The 20,852-nt window shown below is 29.6% G+C and overlaps 1 long non-coding RNA gene across 1 annotated transcript; it reads right to left on the bottom strand.

The window, feature by feature from the left end:
• Positions 1–9,150: 9,150 nt before the first annotated feature.
• Positions 9,151–18,716, bottom strand: LOC117180063. Its single transcript, XR_004467995.1, has 3 exons — positions 18,547–18,716; positions 9,542–9,600; positions 9,151–9,191 (listed from the first exon to the last, which is right to left on the bottom strand). It is a non-coding gene; the product is annotated as an uncharacterized LOC117180063 (long non-coding RNA).
• Between the last annotated feature and the right edge of the window lie 2,136 nt (positions 18,717–20,852).

Below are 20,852 nucleotides of genomic sequence, written 5' to 3' on the forward strand. Positions count from 1 at the left end.
ACGCCAATTAGCACAAATGGTAAGTTCCGACAGTGCCTACAAGTGTGCCTACTGGCCGCTAGATGGCAATACCGGTTTCATATGTATACACCTGGTAATTCGGAGGGCTTTTTCACTAATAATATCTTGAAACTGATAAAGGATTTCTAAAATTATTAATTACATATTTTCAGACCATTTTTAATATTTTAAAAATCGAGGTTTCCTAGTCATTAGGATAGTCATTAACATTCCTTAACATATTTCAAAGTAGATGCAAGAATCAAGAAGATACTGTCGTTCAAGACAAATCGATTGACCTATAATATTAATACATTTTATGAGAAAGAAGGGAAATGATGGTAATTTATGTTAGATTAAAAATCGATTTTTATAGTAAAATTTTCCTATTCTTATCATTTAAAGTCACCGCGAGAATAGAAAAGATATGTTGATTCGAGACGAACTGACTGACTTATAATATTAGTACATTTTATTTAAGAGTGAGAAAGCTATGGTAGTGCATAATATTGGAAGAAGAAAACCCATTTATTATAGCTGAACTTTTTCATTGACAACATTCAAAATTGATACAAGAACGGAAAAGATTAATTGATTCGATGCAAATCGAATGACCCATAATCTTAATACGCTTTATTGAAGAGTAAGGGCACTCAGAGAAATTTCCTCTTGTGTCACATAGGATGCATTTTGACACGAGTGGAAATTCCTCTTAAATGTAAGGTTGAGAGGAATTTCATTTGTCACAAAAAATAATATTTTTGCAGAACATTTTTTCCCTTTGCGACAAACTTCACATAATCTTGCAGCCAATTAATTCTGTTTGTGTAAAAACGTTTTTCATATGATTCGAAACAAAACAGGCAAGAGGACGATGCTTTTGTTTCAAGACAACTTTTTCTCTGAGTAGGAAGTCAGGGGAAATTGGGGCGGGACCGTGCACAAAATCTTTGACGCTAATTAAGTTGTAACCTATAAGAACTTGCAGTAACAAATATTAATTAAATTTTTCTCCAATTTATCATTTACAAGTTGCACATATGTTTTTCTGAATAGAGCGAACTCATTTTTCAGAAATTAAGTATTGAGTACTGTAGGTTAGTTGGGGCGATATGGAACACGCGGCGGATAAAATGGAACGCATGGTGTGGCGGTATGGAACAATTGGAATATCAATTTTAATTTATAAATAATTTTTGAAAATTAAAAAAAAAGTAAGCTACAAATCAAAATTTATGCCATGGAACACTAACTGGAGGAGATATAATATTAAAATACGTATTTTAGGCAGAACATAACCTACTTACAATCTTCCTTTTATAATTTCGCATTTTAATAACTTAAATTATGTACTTTATCATATTGTATTTGTTACAAATATCTCGCAACTATCCCGACTGGCGACAGGCTACACTGACAGTGTCTGTCAGTGACTGCGACAAGTTAAGTTCGCGGATGTTCCGGTGTTTCATTCCGCCCCATTCAGCTTGTTGCATCTCGCCCCCAACGACAAGTTTATTTTAAATCCGTAATTTACTTTTCTAAATAATTTCTAATTAATTATAATGCTAAGAACAGAAAATTTAAGCATCCTTTTTTGAAATTCTTGTAAGGGAAATTGGAATGAGAACATTATTAGTACATTGTTTTCTCCCGAAAATCACACCATTCCTGAGTTCTGAAGTACTAAAAATTTGCACTTACTTTCTGATACAATTTACATAAAATATCAATTCTTTTTGCACTTACCTCAACTCATTAAACTTATTTTTATTTAATAAATTAATATCAAACTTAAAGTATGAATATTTTTCCAGATATAGTAACGTTCTATTTTACCCGTCTGTTCCGTCACGCCCCGCCTTCCCCTATGTTAATTTAAAATATTTAAAAAATTTCTTTCACGCAGAAAAACTCAGAATTTACCACCCCAAATACAAAGTTGATTGATCTGATTTGTCATTGTATTTAAACAAATATTTTTTATTATTTTATAATGTTGGTTTTTTTTTGTAAATTTATATTTTTAAATTGATCAAAGTGAAAACTAGTTTGTCTATTTATTTATAAAATCACTAATGCTTCCTCTATGTGGAAGTAAATACATTTGCTAACTGAAAGCAAAACGCTCAAGATCGAATGCAAAGCTAGTTATAAATTTGAATTCTTTCGAATTTAACTTGAATTGTTTTGAACTCTTATGACTGTGTACTGAATTCTTTTAAATACATCTCGAATGCCAATAAATTTCATCGAGTTCTTTTGTATTTATTAAACAAGACAAAAACCGTTTTTTAAGGAACATAATTCTTCCTAAGCCTTTTTGTGCACTGTTACAAAATAATTGTGGTCATTAAATATTAATGGTCAACTTATAAAATAAAAATTTACATTCGTGAACTTATCATCATTGGGTGCAGCTCAGTGATTTGCAGTGACTAGAAAAGTCTCCATACTTTTTGCATATAAAACTGACATTTGTATTTTAGTAATGTTGGCTCTGTATTGTTTTATTATTAAATCACCTTTCCGCATTTTACTGCTAATCGAATTGCACAATTTATTCTAGTACGTTTGCGGAAAAAAATTAATGTCCAAACGTAGATATTTCAAGTTTAAAGATGTTCGACTGAAACATCCAAGATGTTAAAGTCGTCCGAGTGCATGAAAACGCCTCCCCTCTAGCGGCCACTTGATGAAGCTTATAGTTAATGTTTCGGGTCGTATATAAACTTATCGAAAAATAATAATTATTAGTACTTTAGTCATAGAATGGTAATCATAATGCTGTAAATTGGTCGGATAAAGTAAAATCATTAACAAAAGTACTGTTTCCTCTCTAGAAAAATCTTTCAGGTTAATATCCGCAGACACTAAAATTTAGCATCTGGATGAGACTGTCCTATACTTAAACATTAAAATGTTAACCCTTAATATCTAGATGTTAAATATGAACATCCATTTTTCTCCGTGTACGAGAGAGCATATTTTTTCTTGATGACAGTGCTGCAGAAACGTCGATAACAGTACACGTCACCATACGTCTAGTCAAGTGCCAATCTGGTATGTTCGTGCACATGTGGGTCGGGGTAGTTGAATTTGGTTCAATTCTATGTCGTATTTTACTGACATGAATTGAGCTCGCATACAGTGACTCAGAACCTCAAGGGATTAAGGGAGAGTCGCATCACGCTCGCCAACCACCCAACCCCAACAGTTAGCAGTCGGCTTGATCAATATTGTAAGCAGACACCATCAAACTGCCATCCGCAAAATACATTTTTTTTGCATTTTTTTCCTTCTATTATTCAACCTAAAGATGCGTTCACATTTTACTCAACGCTATTTTCAGTGATTTTTGACTCACCCATCCCTCTTGTGAAAATTTGTGACATTTCGCTGAACCTACGCTCAAAATTCAACGTGACACTGAAACTGACCCCGCTCCTATTTTTAAATACGAAATCTAAATTTTATTTTACACAACCGTCAATCGAACGATGAATAATGAATTAAAACTATATGATTCTAGTATGAGAATACTTCTAATTAAATTCTTTAGACTATTTTTTTAGACTATTGATATAATTTAAAGATTAACATAGGCAGCAGACCAAGTTAACATATTAGGGGCCGTCCATAAAATCGTTTCCTCTTTTTTAAAGAATTCTTATTTTTGTTTCTGTATTCAAGAAACTTCCACTTTTTCTCGCTTTTTCGCTTAAATATGAACTGAATTGAAGGAAACCTATAAAAAATTCCAATATTTTCGATTGGCAATATGATTATTTCATTTAAAATGGAACAATTTTGTTAAAGTCATATTTTTTGTGAAAAATTCAACAATTTGCTATGAAGTTGAACTATATTTTTTAGGTTGAAGATCCATATTTCTGGTTAAAAATTGGTTTGATTTTTCGTTGAAAATTAATTTTTTTAACTGAAAATTTAACTAATCCACTATTAGATAAAATTGTATCTTTTATTTTAAAAGACGGCTATGTGGCTGAAAATTCATTTATTCTGTTAATAACTAATCTTTTTCCTGTAAAAATTCAACTTATTGGTTAAAAAATCAACTTTTTGGTTAAAAATTCCACTTCACTTTACCATTTTTCTTAACAGGATATTTTTATCCTCAAAAGGGCCTGAAATAACAGAAAATGTTCACTAGTCACTTTTAAATGGGTTTTCAAATTTTGCGTTTAAAAACTGTGATCTGTAAAATATTTAAAAAATCTTAAAAGTATCAGAATTTAGGGAGAAAGTCTTGAAAATAGGGTATACTTTAGAAAAAAATCTTGAAAATAGAGGACTCTAGGAAACAAATCTTGAAAATACGAGGCTTTAAGGCACAAATATTGAAAACAGGGGACATTGGAGATGATATCTTGAAAATAAGAGACTTTTGAAAGCAATAGAGGACTATAGTGGCCAAATTTTGAAAATAGGAGACTTTAGGGATCCAGTTGTGAAAATAGGAGACTGTAGGGGCCAAATCTTGAAAATATGGGTTTTCAGCGATCATTAGGGACCAAATTTTAAAAACAGAAGACTTCAGAAAACAAATCTTACAAATAGGGGACTTTAGAAAACAAATCTTGAAATGAGAAGATTTTGATAAACAATATAGGACTTGAGTCGCCAAATCTTGAAAATAGGAGTTTTCAGAGACGAAATCTTGAAGGTAGAAAGAAGGCTTTGCGGACGAAATCAAAGGGGACTTTAGAGAACAAATATTGAAAATAGGGAATTTTAGGGAAGCAACAAATTTTAAAACAGGAGACTTTAAGAAACAATAGAAGAATTTAGTGGCCAAATATTCAAAAGAAAAGTTTTCAGAGACCAAATTTTGAAAATAGGAGACATTGAGAACAAACAAAAATTTTGAAAATATTCGACTTTAGAGACCACATCTTGAAAATATGGGACTTTACGCGACAAATCCTGGAATTATGGGACTTTAGAGGCCAAATATTGAAAATAGAGAATTTTAGAGTCAAATATTGAAAATAGAAGATTTTACGAAACAATAGATAACTTTAGTGGCCAAATCTTCGAATAAAAAGTTTTCAAAGATCAAATCTTGAAAATAGAAGAAATTAAGGATAAATCTGGAAATTATTCAACTTTGAGACCACATCTTTAAAACAAGGGCTTTCAGTGACCGAATCTTGAAGATAGGGGACTTTAGGAATTAAATCTTAAAAATAGGAGACGTTAGAGACCAAATCTTAAAAATAGGATACTTTAAGAAACAATGGAGGACTATAGTGACTATAGGGAACAAATTTTGAAAATAGGGGATTTTAGGGGGCCAAATCTTGGCAATAGGGGGTTTTAGGCGCAAAATCTTGAAAATTATAGACTTTACGAAACAGATCTTGAAAATAGAGACCATTCTGTGAAGCCTGAAATCAGCTGAAATCAACAAGATTGCTACTTCTTTAATTGAAACTTTCTATTTTGACTGAATCTGAAATGAGTAAATACTTAAGTATTTCCAAATAAGTAAGAATTTCAAGGCAAGAAGATTTGTCAACAGTACTTCTTATCAACGACAAAACTATCTTATCAGCAGTAGCATATTCTTGTGTTTACGCTCTTTCATGAGATCTAGTTCCTTGCGAACTTGAACCAAGCCAAATCTGCGGAGACTGCGATATGTCTCAGCGACTTACATATCAGGTAACATTCGTCATGGTGCGTGCGGAGACGTCGACCCCAGGATGCCGGTTAGGCTAGTTGTTCATAGGCTTCTCAACCGGGCAAAGATGTAGCGCAACAAGTCCACTACAAATTTAATACTTTCCTTCCTACATCCGTCGCATCTTCCATATAGTTAAATAAAAATCGTGACTGTACTTTGCCTCGATATATCACTGTAATCAGTGTGGCCGTTTATATCAAAGAAAAAAAACCTGGCTTTTCCGAGTACGTATAAAGCAGCAGAGTCAATGAAATTCAAAAATTTGAACTATTAAAGCTGAAAGTGTTTTCAAATGAAGTAATAAAAACTGATTAATAATTTACACGAAAAAATGGAAGTTATTAAAGCTTTTTAACTAAACAATTTTAACCTAGATGCAGGTAATCTGCAAAATTAAAAAATTTAACCTTTTCTAAATTGTACAGTTCAAAGATTCTAATTCAGTTCAAAAACATAAATCCACGCTATCATTTCCAATGTTAGAAATTGAAGAATGAATCAATCAATCTGTAGATTTTGATAATTATATCATTTGAAGCATTTTTGAACTAGAAACATTAACAATGCTCTTTTTAAAACTGAAAACTTTTTAAATTATGAATTAAATTATTTGCCTTTTAAGCTATTATAAATCAATAATTGTTCAATTGTTATTTATTCTTTAAAATTTGATTTTGTTTTGAAACATTTTTAAATATTGTCTTAAAATATTTTTTTTTAAAATATCATTTCAAATTTTCCCAGAAATAAAATTCATTTTAGCAAACAATTCTAAAAAAAGAGTTCCTATTAAAGTATTATCGTTTTGGGAAAATACTCGTAATTCTTTCTATGAAATTTCTATAGAATTCTATAGGAAAACAAGTCGGCGATAACGTTATCTTGCACAAGTCGAACTTTTTAATAGCGTATTAATTACTATGTCAAAGTGCAATAGTTAATATTTTTTCTAATCTTACAATTACGCATTAAATCTGAAGGTATCAATTTTATTTGCAATAGAATAATCCAGGAATGTAACAGTCTATTGTTTCTTTATATTAATACAGATTTTCATAACGATTTGATAACGTTACAGAAAAAACGACACATTTAAATTGACGACGTAACAGTACATTTTTTACGATTTACAATTTTATTTCTTAAGCCCTTTATTCTAGCACAATTTCTCCATAGGCCGCAACTATATTTACCGAAATAAAAGGATAAACAATGAGGATAATGAATAAGCATTCAGTGAGATTCTCCTTAAGCCTTTTAGTGAGTTTGCTCGAAGTAAGCGTTATTAGATTAATATTATTTAATAATAACATTAAAAACAATTCGTGGAAGTGTTATTTTGGGAGAACAATATTTGCGCAACCAAATTTTTGGTTTTATGGATCTCTAATTTTTCTAATTCATGTGTCCGAGTTCTATGCATGTTTTCGGTAAAATTTAGTAGAGAATATAACTATTTACATTTAAAAATTGTACGAGTATTAAACAATATTTCTTAATTCCGTCCGTCGTTATTAAAAAATTTCCGCAATATTTTTATTTTTAAATTACTCTAAAGTCTACATACAATGTTTTAAAAACATAAAAAGTTTATTAACTTGCATTTAAAAGAATTCCTAATCACTTCCAAAGTCGCGAGTTTTTTTATAAATTCTGAAACCTTCTCGCAAACATCAATTAATACTATCAAAATATAATTATAAAAATTCTTCTCTAAGAATTTTTGTTACATAACTTGTAACAAAATTAACAAAAAACAATAGATTAGCGAAACCTGACAAACTTGCTTTCTTAAACATTTGTAAGCAAGCCTAAGATAACATAACACCTTCACCAACAAGAAAAGTTACTCTTTTCGATTCCTCGCAAAAATTTCTTAAAAATTGGAGAAGCCCACCAAAAATGTCTTAAAAATTTGTTAGCAAGATTAAAGTAATATAACACCTTTTTTACAACAAAAGTCACTATTTTCGATTTCTCGCAGAGTTTGTGTTGCTACACAACTTACAACAAAACTAACAAAAGAAACACAAAATCCGTGAAACCCGGCAAATTTAATTTTGTTTTAAATTTTTTAGCAAACAGAAAAAGACGTCTACAAAAATCCGAACTTAAGGGCATCTGGTACTTAAAAAATTATCGATTTGACCAGTATTAGGTTCCCCCGGCTTTTTTCCTATAATAATAAATATTTTGCCTTAAAACTTTGGGGTATGATAGCGAACATGCCAACAGATATACCGGACTCCTTTTTTATGTGTCAATTCGAAAAAATTTAATCTTGCTAAATTTGATTAATTTGTGTGGCGCTTAGGAATTAGTATCGATTTTATCAGTGTTAGATTCCCCTGGCTTTTTTCCTACAATAATAAAGATTTTGTCTTCAAAGTCTGAGGAATGATACCAAACATGCTAACGGATATCCCCGGACTATTTTTTGTGGGTTAATTTAAAAAAATTTCATTTTGCAGAATTTGATGTTTTTGTGTATTTTGAGGTTATGTGTGTTACAATTCTCTCCCATAATTATTCTTAAGTGCTACCGACAGCATCCGCACGACAGAGACCTACATTATTGGAATGACAGAGAGCTCAAAAACGATCCTAAACTCAAAATAGTGCACATTCATAACATTTTTATTTAGCACAATACTTTTTTTATTATCCCTAAAAAAAGAGTCCGGGAACGTCCGCTATAATATTTTATAGCATGTCTGACTTCATTTTTAAAATTTTTCATTTTTGTGGAAAAAAAGCCGAGGGAACTGAACACGATTGTTTTTGAAGGTAAATCAGTAAGAGATATTTCACTGACTGCGTCATTAAACATTATGCTGCAGTACTGAAGTGACTCACTTGTATCTACTTCATCAGTAAAATCTCACTGATTCTAACAAAGCGAGCCAAGTTGAATAGCTAGAATGGAAAAAAGATCTAAAAATCCAGCCAGACACAATTCACTTTTTCGTAGAATTAAGGAAGAATGAACAAAATGTATAGCTTCTCAGACACTCAGAAAATTGTTCTTTGCAGATAGCATTTTGCCGTTAAAATCAGATAAATTGCATTGCATTTTTTGTTCGAAAGCTACCGAAAAAGCTTTACTAATGGAAACTTTAATCGACATGCAACCAAAAGTTGAGCATTTGTACCTGATTTCGCCATTTCTTAAAAATAGGTGAACGTTTGTCATGAAAAGAGGACCCTCTCCAAAGTATTTCTCAAACGAGAAACTAAAAAAAAAATGTTTTAAATGCAAATTTCAATCATGACACTGGAAGTGATGACGTACTTTCTGAAACCGAGAGAAGTTTCACCAAATTTTAAGTTTGCTCACCTTTGGACGTTTTTAATAAATAGGAGCTTGTCGTCAAACACAGACCTTGTCTATTGCATTCCTTTATGTAAAACCCAGAAAAAAATTGTTGAAAAATACATTCCAATCACGCCGCCGCAAGTAGTGCAATATTTTTTTAATATCCTGAAAAGTGTAAATGATAGCTAACTTCTGTGACGTTTATTAATCATTTTAAAAATAGTTAAGATTTTGTCCTCAAAGTGATACTTTATATTACTCTTTGCTTTAAAAACGACCCAAAAACTATAAAAATTCAACAAGAAAAAATTAAGCATACTCGAGAATTTATTTCCTACAATTTCAAGGATTTTCCAAGCACATACAAATTCCTTGGGAATTCAAATTTTTCTACGTTTTTCCGGTGAGTTTACATCCTGATCTTTTATTTTTAAATTAAATTGAAAAAACTCAGTCCAAATTAAAAAAATTCGAATCAAAGGGCTTAAGATTGTCCAATGTCATATTTTACTTACCAATACGATCAAGTACTCTTTTTAAATAGAAAATAATCCACTGTATGAGCCATACGTACCTGAAACACAAAATAATAGTACATATTAGTATTTAGTACAATGATAATTTTTTTAAATATTCATGATAGTAGTCTAAATTTACTTTACTAAGATATTAAGTTTAAATTAAATATATCCTATATAATCTTGTTTATTAACTTTTTAGGGCGTTTAATCAAATTCTGAAGAAGAATGCCTAACAATTCCAAGTTTTTTTCTGGTATCTCTAGATTTCTGTAGGTATAATTTTTCTCAATACCGACCCATTCAAGTATGAAAAGTATCACTTTTTAATTATGACCCGACACTCCTTCAAAGTGTTATATGATACTTATGAAATCCCTTTAATTATCCACCTGTGAATGGTTACATCTTCAATTAACTAAATTAATTAAAAAATCGGGAAGAAAAATAGAACTAAGTATTGTATAATAATTAATGTACGTAATACATAGAAAGTACCAGAAAATCGCTATTTGAAAAAAAGAAAAAGCATCTTTATCTAATTTAAAATAACAATTTTTTTACAAATTTAAGCACTCTAGAAAAAATTCTCTGACATTAAAGAAAATTCAAATAGACATTTCATTTTTGAAAGAAACATGCATATCTTATAAAGAAGATAGTCGATAACACTGAGCACAATTCAAAACTAATTTTTTTCAAACAGACGATACTTTTTGCATAATTAAAAACAGCTATAAAAAATTCCCGGCTTTTGTCCTCAAACTGAAACATAAAACTCAAACTTTAGTCCAATCGGAGAAACTCTACTTCTATGCCCCTGAATGTTAGAATAACCAACTATGTATGTATTGCATGAGTTTCCCTAATACGTCGAGTTAATAATTATTTGAAAAAAATAATATAATTATATTTCTTTTCATTAGAGGATTAAGTTCTTTAGGGTTTAGAGTTATACAACGCCAATCTCATTTACCCTAACAAATTTGTTAGTACTTGTTTGTTGTACTTCCGAATGATGTTGATATTTACTCGTATTTACTACAAACCAGAAGCATCTTGGGCTGACCTACGGGGAGATCAAACGAAAACTGAGGAAACAGTTTCTGGCCCTCATAAATCTGGTTGTGCTTACGATAACATATGGTTAAGTTTACAAGAGTTATTTTGAGCAGAATCTTGTATCCTTAAGCTACCAGAAAACTGGCTAGTAAAAGATTCCAGTTAAATTTACGAGAAAAACTAATTTATAAAACTAGAAAATGGTCCACCAGAAATTTCTAATGCTCTCAACCAGAATTAAGAGCTAGATCTATCATTCTTTTCTGGTTGGTTGAAACAGATTTTTTTGTTAAACGCTAAATACCATGACTTGCAGCAACCCTAAATATTGATAAAGCAGAGAGTATTCTTTCCACAAATTAACAGCCATACCGCAACAATTTACGCAGAGATTCAACAATCAGCCGCAACAATTTTAAAGATCGCATCACTTCGATAAAGAGCCCTACGGTAGATCATCCGTAACGAGCAGTAAAATCAACAGAGAAAATAAAAACCAATGACGCATCTTCATAGAGAAGTACAAACTGGGCAAAGTTTATTACTACATTGGGCGTTTCGCTTGGACTAAAGATTGTACATTTATGAGAGTTGAAGGGAATGAAACTGGCCTCTAGCCAGGTCATTGCGAGACCTATATGCATGTTTTGTCGAGGAGGGCTTTCTGCTCGAGCCGCATTGCTCGCTACGAGCGATACATTACATATAACTGCAACTGCAGAGATTACGTATAGATTACTAGGACTGAAGTCAACTCAGTCACGAGTCTCGGCACCATATCCGATTTAGTGATAAATCAGCCCAGGAATTCGAGGAATAAACTTGATCAATCAGAACAGAGTGCAAAATCGTGGGAGAAAAATCATGGTTGCACAGAGGGGCAGAATCGTCAAAACAGGGCCAAAAGTGTTTACCATGTTACCATGAGTGCCATAAAAGTTTATCATGTAAACTTAACATTCTTAAAATTACGATCTAATATAACCAGTCAATCACACAGAAAAAACAGACGATAAACTTTACATCGATTTCCGACGAAAGATTATCTGCAACAAAAATTAACTTCATAGGATAAACTTTACACAATTATCGGTTAAACTTTCCTTTGTTTTTCCATGATAAACACATGTTTTTTTAAAGACGCGAAGTTGGCTAAACAAAACTTTATCGCTCTAAAAAATTTCCTGCAACAAATTTTATTCTTAGTTTTTTCTGTGCATGTAGTACAATATTTGTATAAAGCGTTAATTTTTAACACGTTTTGTAGCTAAATAAAGACGACCTTATCATAGTTTTGTGTTCACACATTTTTTATCCTTGGCTTTAACAGCATTACACTCAGAATTAACATAAAGAAAATGATCAAACGTTCCAGGATTAGTAGGTTCCGAAATATTTTTTTAAGATAAATCCAAGTTACTAAAGTTCCATTCAGCATTAGTGGATAATAAAAATTAAAACAAAAAAGGCGAAAAAGATTATGGATCTTTTCAGAAATTAGTTCCTATTACAGAATTAAATGAGACAATCTATGTCTGGCCCTAACCTAGATTTATTATAACGATGTTCATTATACAAGTAATTACATTTTTACTATGAAAACTGTAGATTTGATATTATGCTAATGTCAATTTACACACAACTGAATTACGAACTCAATTCACAATATTAAAATTAATTCTTTAGCTCAATTTTTATATTTACTTAAACTGATGAGGAAGATTTGAAGACCACTCAGTAAACTATTTGTTTTAAATTGGAAACCGTGCCTGTAACATAATTTTTTAACTAAGATTATCTTCAAAACGATGAAAATAATTTTAAATGAAAGAAAAGTTTTAATGTAAATAAAGACAACTTCTTTGACTCAAACGAAATATCTTTGCATCAAAGAAATTTTTCTTTGGCTTGTTTATACTGTGACTTTTTAAATATTTCTAACAACAATTTAGAAGATCGAAACCCTTTACTAAAGGTTTTATATATGTTTACTTCCTATTTAATTTGTCTTAAAATCTAGAAAAGTAGAAAACCAAATCTGAGGGGATATGCAGTAAATAGCGTAAGGTCCAATACACTTCAAATTTTTAAAACTATTTTATGGGTACTAGTAGTTACAAAAATGGTGAGAAAATTGAGTTTTAAAGATTATTTTTTAATATCCTTAAATCTCTCAAATTCTTCCAAATCTTTGGATATACATTAAAATATTTTTAAATCTGTCCAAAATTTGAAATCCTTTGAAATCTCTCAAATACTTAAACAAAAATTCTTTGTAATTTCATTAAAATATTATAAAATCTCCTGAAATCCTGTGAAGTTATATAAAATCTGACGATATTCCTTGAAATTGCTTGAATTTTTTTAATCTCTTTGAAATTCTTTGAAATCCTTTTAAAAAGCCTTAAATACTTCTAATCCCTTGAAATTTTGTAAAGGTCTTGAAAATTGCTTGGAAAATTTAAAAATACCAACAATCTTTAAAATCATTTAAAATTTCTTAAAATCTATTCAAATTCTTTAGAATCATTTAGAATATACTAAAATCGTCAAAATTCTTTAAAACCTTTTAAATGCTTTGAAATCTCTCAATTCTTGTGCATAGGATCTTTGAAATTTTATTAAAATATTATAAAAAACAAAGAAGTTACATCAAATCTGAAGATATTCCTTGAAATATTTGAAGTTCTATGAAATTCTTTCAGATCTAAATCTCTTAAAAAGCCTTAAGAAATTCTTTAAAACCACAACACATTTTTTAAATCCGTTCAAACCATGAAAATCTTTAGAAATTTGTTGAAATTTTTGTAATATTGAATTTTTAACAAACAAAGAATTAATTAGTCACCAAGAAGATTAATATTATACCACAGAAAACGAATTGTAAATCTAAAAAATAATAAAAATTTTCAACAAAATAGTTAAATTAAAAAAAAAGGGTTTTAAACTAAAATGATGAATCAGTAAACAACAAAAAAAGAACTTTTAACAAAGTAGTTCCACTTTAAACTAAGAATTTTGATTTTCAATAAAAAAATATGAATTGGCAAAAAAATAGTTGAATCCTCAGCTCAATTAGATTAATTTTATTATTAGTTAAATTTTCTATTCACGAAGATGAATTTTCATCCAAATGATCAAAATAAAAAAAAATAAACAGGGTAGCCGCTGCACCAGGAAAACCGGGAGGTTTCTGAGACCGGGAAAAACCGGGAAATTTCTTAAACCAGGAAAAACCGAGAAATGACCGTGAATTTAGTTTTTGACCGGGAATTTTACAAATGTTTAGAAACAAATATCCTTTCAACTTCAATTTTAACCGTTTTTTCAAATAATTAGTTTTATTGTGATCTTTTTCAATTATGATATCATTCAGCTTAGAATGCGTCGTTCGAAAACCTTTCAGTTTAAAAATGTTCCATTTTAAGTTTTTAATTTTTAGGCGTACATTTCAATTTAAAGAATCTTAGAATGTACTTTGAAAAATTTAAACAATTGAAAATTAGAAGCGCCTAAAATCAAAAATTTTTGATAAAAAAACATTTTCAGGATATCAACTGTGAATATTAATTAATTAATGATTCTTTAAATTGAATCTACTTTAAGGTTTGAAAAGCGAATAATAATTGATTGTACAAGACGATTCGAAATCACTTCCCAGTTTGAGAATGTCCAGATTTTAACGTTAAAAATTAAACTATTTCAATTGGAAAGTCTTATTAGTTAAACAAATCAAAAAGCCTTATTCAAAATTTATAATCTATTTTTAATTTTAAAATTGCTTTAAAATTATATATTTATAATTAAAGGCTTTTATTAAATTTCAAACATAATTTCACTGTAAAATATTCCATTTCTGAAATTTTTTAATTATGGAAAAGAGCAGTTACTTAATATTTATAAATATCTGACTGTTCATTTAAAATCAGTAATTTAAATTAAATATTCAAAACTAAACAAAACACTTAATATTGAACGTTACAATTTTAATTGTTCTAGTTAACAACATTTAATTTTGTAAGTCAAATTGTTGAATTTGGATGTATAAATAACAATTTAGAATGCCTATTATTCTTAGAAAAAATTCGCGTAAGTTGAAGATATATTTAGAATATTTGGAAAAATATTTGGAAAACTAAAAATGATTGTTTATTTTAATAAACTATATAAAATTTCGAAGCATTTTAAGGATTTTTAAACGATTTAAAATAAAAATGATTTACCTCTAATTTGAACAAGGAATTTTCAATTTTTTACAAGTGAGGAGGGTCTCTGAGGACGGTTTTGGCCCAATTTAGATTTGGCCCAAAAAATTCAAAAAAAATCTTACAGTATCTACTAACAATAAGAAGTCAATTCCACGTTAAACGGACCACCTGCTGATTTCGAATCCAAGGTCTGTTGACCTCCATCACATTAGATTTAAGGTCATTTGAAGGTCAAACAGAAAAAAATCCGATAGAAAAATCCAGAAATTTTTTTTTTTCAACTCTACCGTGGTAGAAATTCTTTTGAATTGGCTTTTTAAGTTAACCTTAACTTGACAAAGAATTGTTAACTAAACCGAAATCCGAAGGGGTTTATTTAACAACTCTGTGTCAAGTTAAGGTCAACTTAAAAAGCCAATTCAAAAGAATTTCTACCATGGTAGAGTTGAAAAAAAAAATATTTTTCTGGATTTTTCTATCGGATTTTTTGCTGTTTGACCTTCAAATGATCTTGAATCAATGTGATGGAGGTCAACGGACCTTGGATTCGAAATCAGCGACCCCAAAAACCTATATATGCTTGGGGTGAATAGGGGGGGGTGAGGGTGGTCCGTTTAATGTGAAATTGACTTCTTATTGTTAGTAGATACTGTACGAATTTTTTCGAATTTTTGGGCGAAATATAAATTGGGCCAAAAACCTTCCTTAGAGACCCTCCTCCTTTATAGTTGAAATTGGAACTCATCCTGAATAATATTAATAATTCAAACTTGGAACCGGGGATTTTCAAATTAAACTAAAATTTCGAGCTTGTACTAGAAATTTTCAAAAAGGAACAAGACTCTGAATTGCAGCAGGGGATTTTAGAAAAAATTATAATTGAAAATGATAACGTAGATTTATATTTTTGGAACTGAATCTGAATCTTTGACTCTACAATTTATAAAAGTAACCATTTTTAACTTGCCAGTTTAACTAGATTTAATTCTAAATTATTCAGTAAAAAAAGTGTTAGTAGCTTCCATTTTATACGTGTAAATTATTGAGCATTTGAATACAAAATTGTTGAATGAAACAACTTTTCAACTTCAATTTTCAAAGTTTAAATTTAAATGTTTCACTTTGAGTCCTTTCATTTCCAGGTAAATTTGATTTTTTAAATATCATTGACTTCCTGAATAAATAAATTTCAACCAAAAACAGTTTATTAGTTCAATTTTCGTGCCAAACAGATGAATTTTTTAAAAAGCAATTGAATTTTCAATCAAGGAAGCTGAATTTTCAACCAGAAAAGATGAATTTTCTGTCCTAAAGGGCTAATTTTTAACCAAAAAGAATTAATTTTTAACAAAATTGTTGAATTTCAAGAAAATAATTAAATTAACTTTAATTTTAGCTTATATAAAATTCCTTGACTCTATTAGGTTTTCCCTGACATTTCCCAACTTTTCCTGTACCATTTTAAATTCCCTGCCTTTCTGGAATTCCCTAACTGGTAACAACCTCGAGGAACAGAAATATTTCTGCGAGTGTAAATTGGAAGATGGACAATTATAGCCTATCTAGATTTCCGTTGAGTTCACCAGCGGAAACTCTCGCAGATTCATAGCAATTTTGCATTCACATGAAAGCCTGAGTGTTGAGTGCTCCAGCCTCTAGGTTCTAGGCGGATGCGTTACGTTTATTTTATTTATTTTTTTATCCTCATCATTGGCGTGGCAAGTGAACCTGTGCACAGTGCACACTTTCCCAGTAACTACGCATGATTTAACTCTGGTTCTCATCATCTCGAATACCAATATAAGGAAAAGTTGTTATTTAGTTGATAATTAGTCCCAACTGCACAATATTTTGCAAGACTATTTGCTGTAATTACACCGAGGGTGTCCATAAAACTTCATTTTCAAAATTCCTTTATTTTTCCCAGATCAATTCTTCATTTTCACTGACCAATAATATTTACAGGCCAGCATTCTAGTCCTGTAACATTTTCAAACATCACCTCCCAAAATGCTCTCAAAACAGGAAACAGGGTAAATTTTCTCAAAAATTTGTTTAAATTTCTAATATTTCAAGTAAAAACATATTGAATTTTCATAGTTCATTTTTCAACCAAAAAAGATTTATTTTCTACCCAAAAAGGCAAAGGTTTAATAAAATTTGCCTTTAAGCTCGAAAATATTCATTTTCAATAAAAAAAAACATATATTTTGAAACAAATAGTTAAATATTCAACCCAAAAGGATGCATATTTAAAGGAGAAGATTGAATTTCTATCAAAAAGGACGAGTTTTCAACAGAATACATAAATTTTTAATCAAATATTTGTATTTTCAACTGATAAAGATAAATTTGGAGGAAAAACTAGAATGGTTGAATTTTCTACCGAAATAATATAATTTTCAATTTTCAAGCCAAAAAGAGGAAATATTTTAAAAGACAGTTGAATTTTATATCTAAAAGGACGACATGTTAGCAAACAAGTTGATTTTTAATGATAAAAGAAGAGTTTTCAACCAAATAGTTGAACACATTTTTCACAAAAAAAGTTTAACTTTTAACCACACAGTTGAGTTTCAATTCTAAAGAGATCAACTTTCTGCCACAAGGTCGAATTTTCAATCAAAAAAGTTAATTTTCAACCAAGGGAGATGAACTTTCTACCATAAACAAATTTTCAACAAAACTGATTAATTATCAAACAAAAGAATACAACTTTAGCAAAATAATTAAATTTTTAACTAAATAACTGAATATCTAACCTTAAAAGATGAATTTTTAAACGAATTGTCGATGACTTCTCTAACAAAAAATATTAAGTTTCTATTAAAAAAAGACGATAATTCAACAAAACAGTTGCATTTTAGACAAATAATGACGAATTTTTAACGAAATAATTAAATTTCCTACAAAACAGTTGGATTTTTAACCAAATAATTTAATTTCAACCTGCAAAAATGAATTTTCAAACAATTAGATTAATTTTCTAACAAAAAAGACGAGTTCTAAACTAAATAAACGTATTTGGAACCAAAAGCATTAGTTTTCAACAAGAAGATTAATTTTCTACAAAAAAAATTCAGCAAAATGCATAAATTTTTAACAAAAAAATAAAATTTTCAACCAATGCGATTAATTTTTAACTAATAAAATGATGAATCGTAAAAAAATTTCTTATTGGAACCTATTAATTCAGTTGGGATTTATGTTAAAAAAAACGAAGTGAAAAAGGAGGAATCCTTTAAAAAAGGAAATAGGGAAATCAGAAGGAAATCTGCATTTTTAATCAACCATCTTTTAATCATGGAGCAATAAAAATTTTAATCCATACATTTTTTTATATTATTCTCGACAGTTACTTAAAAATACTTCTTACAGAAATATCCAGAATTTTCCATTTTTTCCAAACTCCTGTCTTTTTCATTAATTTCCCTGGCCACGAAAAATGCCTGATTTCTAGGTTTTACCTAACCTGCGACCTCCCTTTACATCTCACTAGAAATATTTACTTTGAAATTAAAAATCTGCGTGCACTTCGACTAAAGAAGCCGTATGAGTTCATCGCGAAAGCATGGTGGCCCATGAGCAGAATATAAAGTGCTTTTGTATAACCATTAAAAGTAATGAGATAATAACAGTGATTGTGCATAAACACTCGTTTATTTGACCCCTTCTTCTTTCTTTTTGTTTTTGTTTTTCCGTAAAATTAGCAAAATAGACATAGGACATTACACTTTAATCAAAACATTGCACTTTAATTGGCACCACACGCAAGAACAATTGTACATTCGCTCGTTAAATTTACATTCGCTTTACATATTCGCGACACATCTGGTGACTATGCATGAGCACGCTCTGCGAACTTCCTTATCGAAGTATTTTTATTGTCATGACGCAGAGAACCATAAAGTTATTGTAATGCTTTTTTTAGCTATGAAAAGTATATCTAAACTTAGTATCAGAAAAGGATGTCGGAGTAAGAGAACGTAACGTTACTTATGGAAAATATAACTTTGAATATCAATATGGGTATCTGAAATCTTGAGGGCACCACTAGCGGCAAAAGCAATATGGCCGGCGACAGTAGGTTGACGTCTCATAAAACTCATGTAAAAGCATTGAAAATTGGTCTCAAACTTTAAAAATGAAAGTAATAATAGCTCATATTTGTGATTTCACAAAATCTACACCGGCATGTAGAAACTTCGTAGAAGGAGAAAGAATTTTACATGCAGGACACCTTCTATTTTGGGGAAAAGAGATGGAAAATGAAACTCCAGTTTCTATTATTGCATTTTGTTTGCAAACTTCGAATTTAAAAACTCTTGTTGTCTAAATAATAAATTCTTCCATTTTTCCCCTCATAAACTTTTAAAATGTAATATTAACGATCGACATTTCAATGAAAAAATTAATTCATATCAACTTGAAATGACAAATCAGCAATAACTTTTTTCAGATTTGAGGTTATGTTGATATATTTATACATAAAATAATATTTTTATTTAGAACCTGCTTTCATCATTTTCACTCGGAATGCTGAAAAATCGTTGAAGAATAAAAACGATAAATACTTGACGATTATAAATTTTTCTTCAAACTTTTTTATTGCCAGTGGAACAAGCTTGAAAATCCGTTTGAATTTCGTGCATTTTTGACTTTATTCTGTTTTATTTCTCGAGCCATACTATCAGTGCTGTAAACACACAACAAAACACTTTGCTCTTCGATTTTCGTGACAAAAACTCCATTGATAAAGTTTTATTTATTTTATTTGTAACTTTTTATTTATCACATTTATTTTTATCCCGGTTTCACTGTAAAAAAACACTGTGAAACCTTTAGAAAAATTATTTTCGTATATTCGCCTATACTTCCTGTCAAAATTTACCTACGCTTAGGGTTTACCGATTCTGTCACCAGGTGGCGTATTCGAGTATTTCAGATCCCAATTGCTTGAAATATTTGAAAAAAATAAAATGAGTAATTTTATTTTACAACAAGCTTTTCCCCTATATTCCACTCTTTACCCCTCTTTAACAAGAATTTTTCTTTTCTCCTGGTTTTCAAAACACTACTTTTTCTCGTTTTTTCTGCCTAAATGCGAAATTAATAGAATCCAATTAGAGAATCCAACTCAATTTCACTGAACGTTTATTCTCTTTAACTGAAAAGTTTATTATTGTATTTTTGGTTTAGAATTCATCTCTTTTGGCTAAAAACTTTATTATTTGATTGGTATTTTGAAAAGTGTCAACTATTTTATTGAAAATAGGGCCTTTTTGCTTGCGTTCAACTGTTTTTTGATTAACAATACAAATATTTTTTTAATTAACTTTGTGAGTTGACATTTAATTTTTCTCAAGTGAAAATTCAACTATTGATTTCAAAATTCGTGTTTTTTTCTGGAAAATTCATCTATTCACCTATTTTGTGTAAAAATTACCTTTTCTTTTTGTTAAAAAATAATATTTTTGGACGGAAATCTAACTATTTTGCAGAAAAATCTTTATTTTGGATTGAAAATTTAACTATTTAATTAAAAATTAACTTTTTTGGTGGATAATTCAACTATTTTGTGGAAACTCCAGTCATTTCGGCTTCAAATCTTAGATTCACTGTTAGAAAAATCTGTATTAAATTGAATACAAGTGTATATGAAGTCATTTACATAAATGGTGGTTGAAATTTAATATACCTTAAAATATGGAAAGCTGTACATTGTATATTAAATATAATATACAAGTCGGTATAGCAGCGTGATTTAAAACTCAAAGTACTTTCATTTATCTAAATCTTGTTAAAAATTCGCAATTAAAGTAATAATCTAAAATTCTTCGATTGAATTGCCTTTTATGATTAATAAGTGTAACGTACACATATAACTTTTTCCAAAATTTGCCCTGAATGGTAGAAATTTAATGTGAGTACATTTGGTAGTAGATTAGGTATGTTATTTATTTGCATAATTTAACTTATCGAGTTTAAATCCAGTTACATTTTTGGTTAACTGGAACAAGGTATCATGTTTTATTATT

Source organism: Belonocnema kinseyi, chromosome 9, assembly GCF_010883055.1.
Source record: "Belonocnema kinseyi isolate 2016_QV_RU_SX_M_011 chromosome 9, B_treatae_v1, whole genome shotgun sequence".
NCBI classification, from domain to species: domain Eukaryota; kingdom Metazoa; phylum Arthropoda; class Insecta; order Hymenoptera; family Cynipidae; genus Belonocnema; species Belonocnema kinseyi.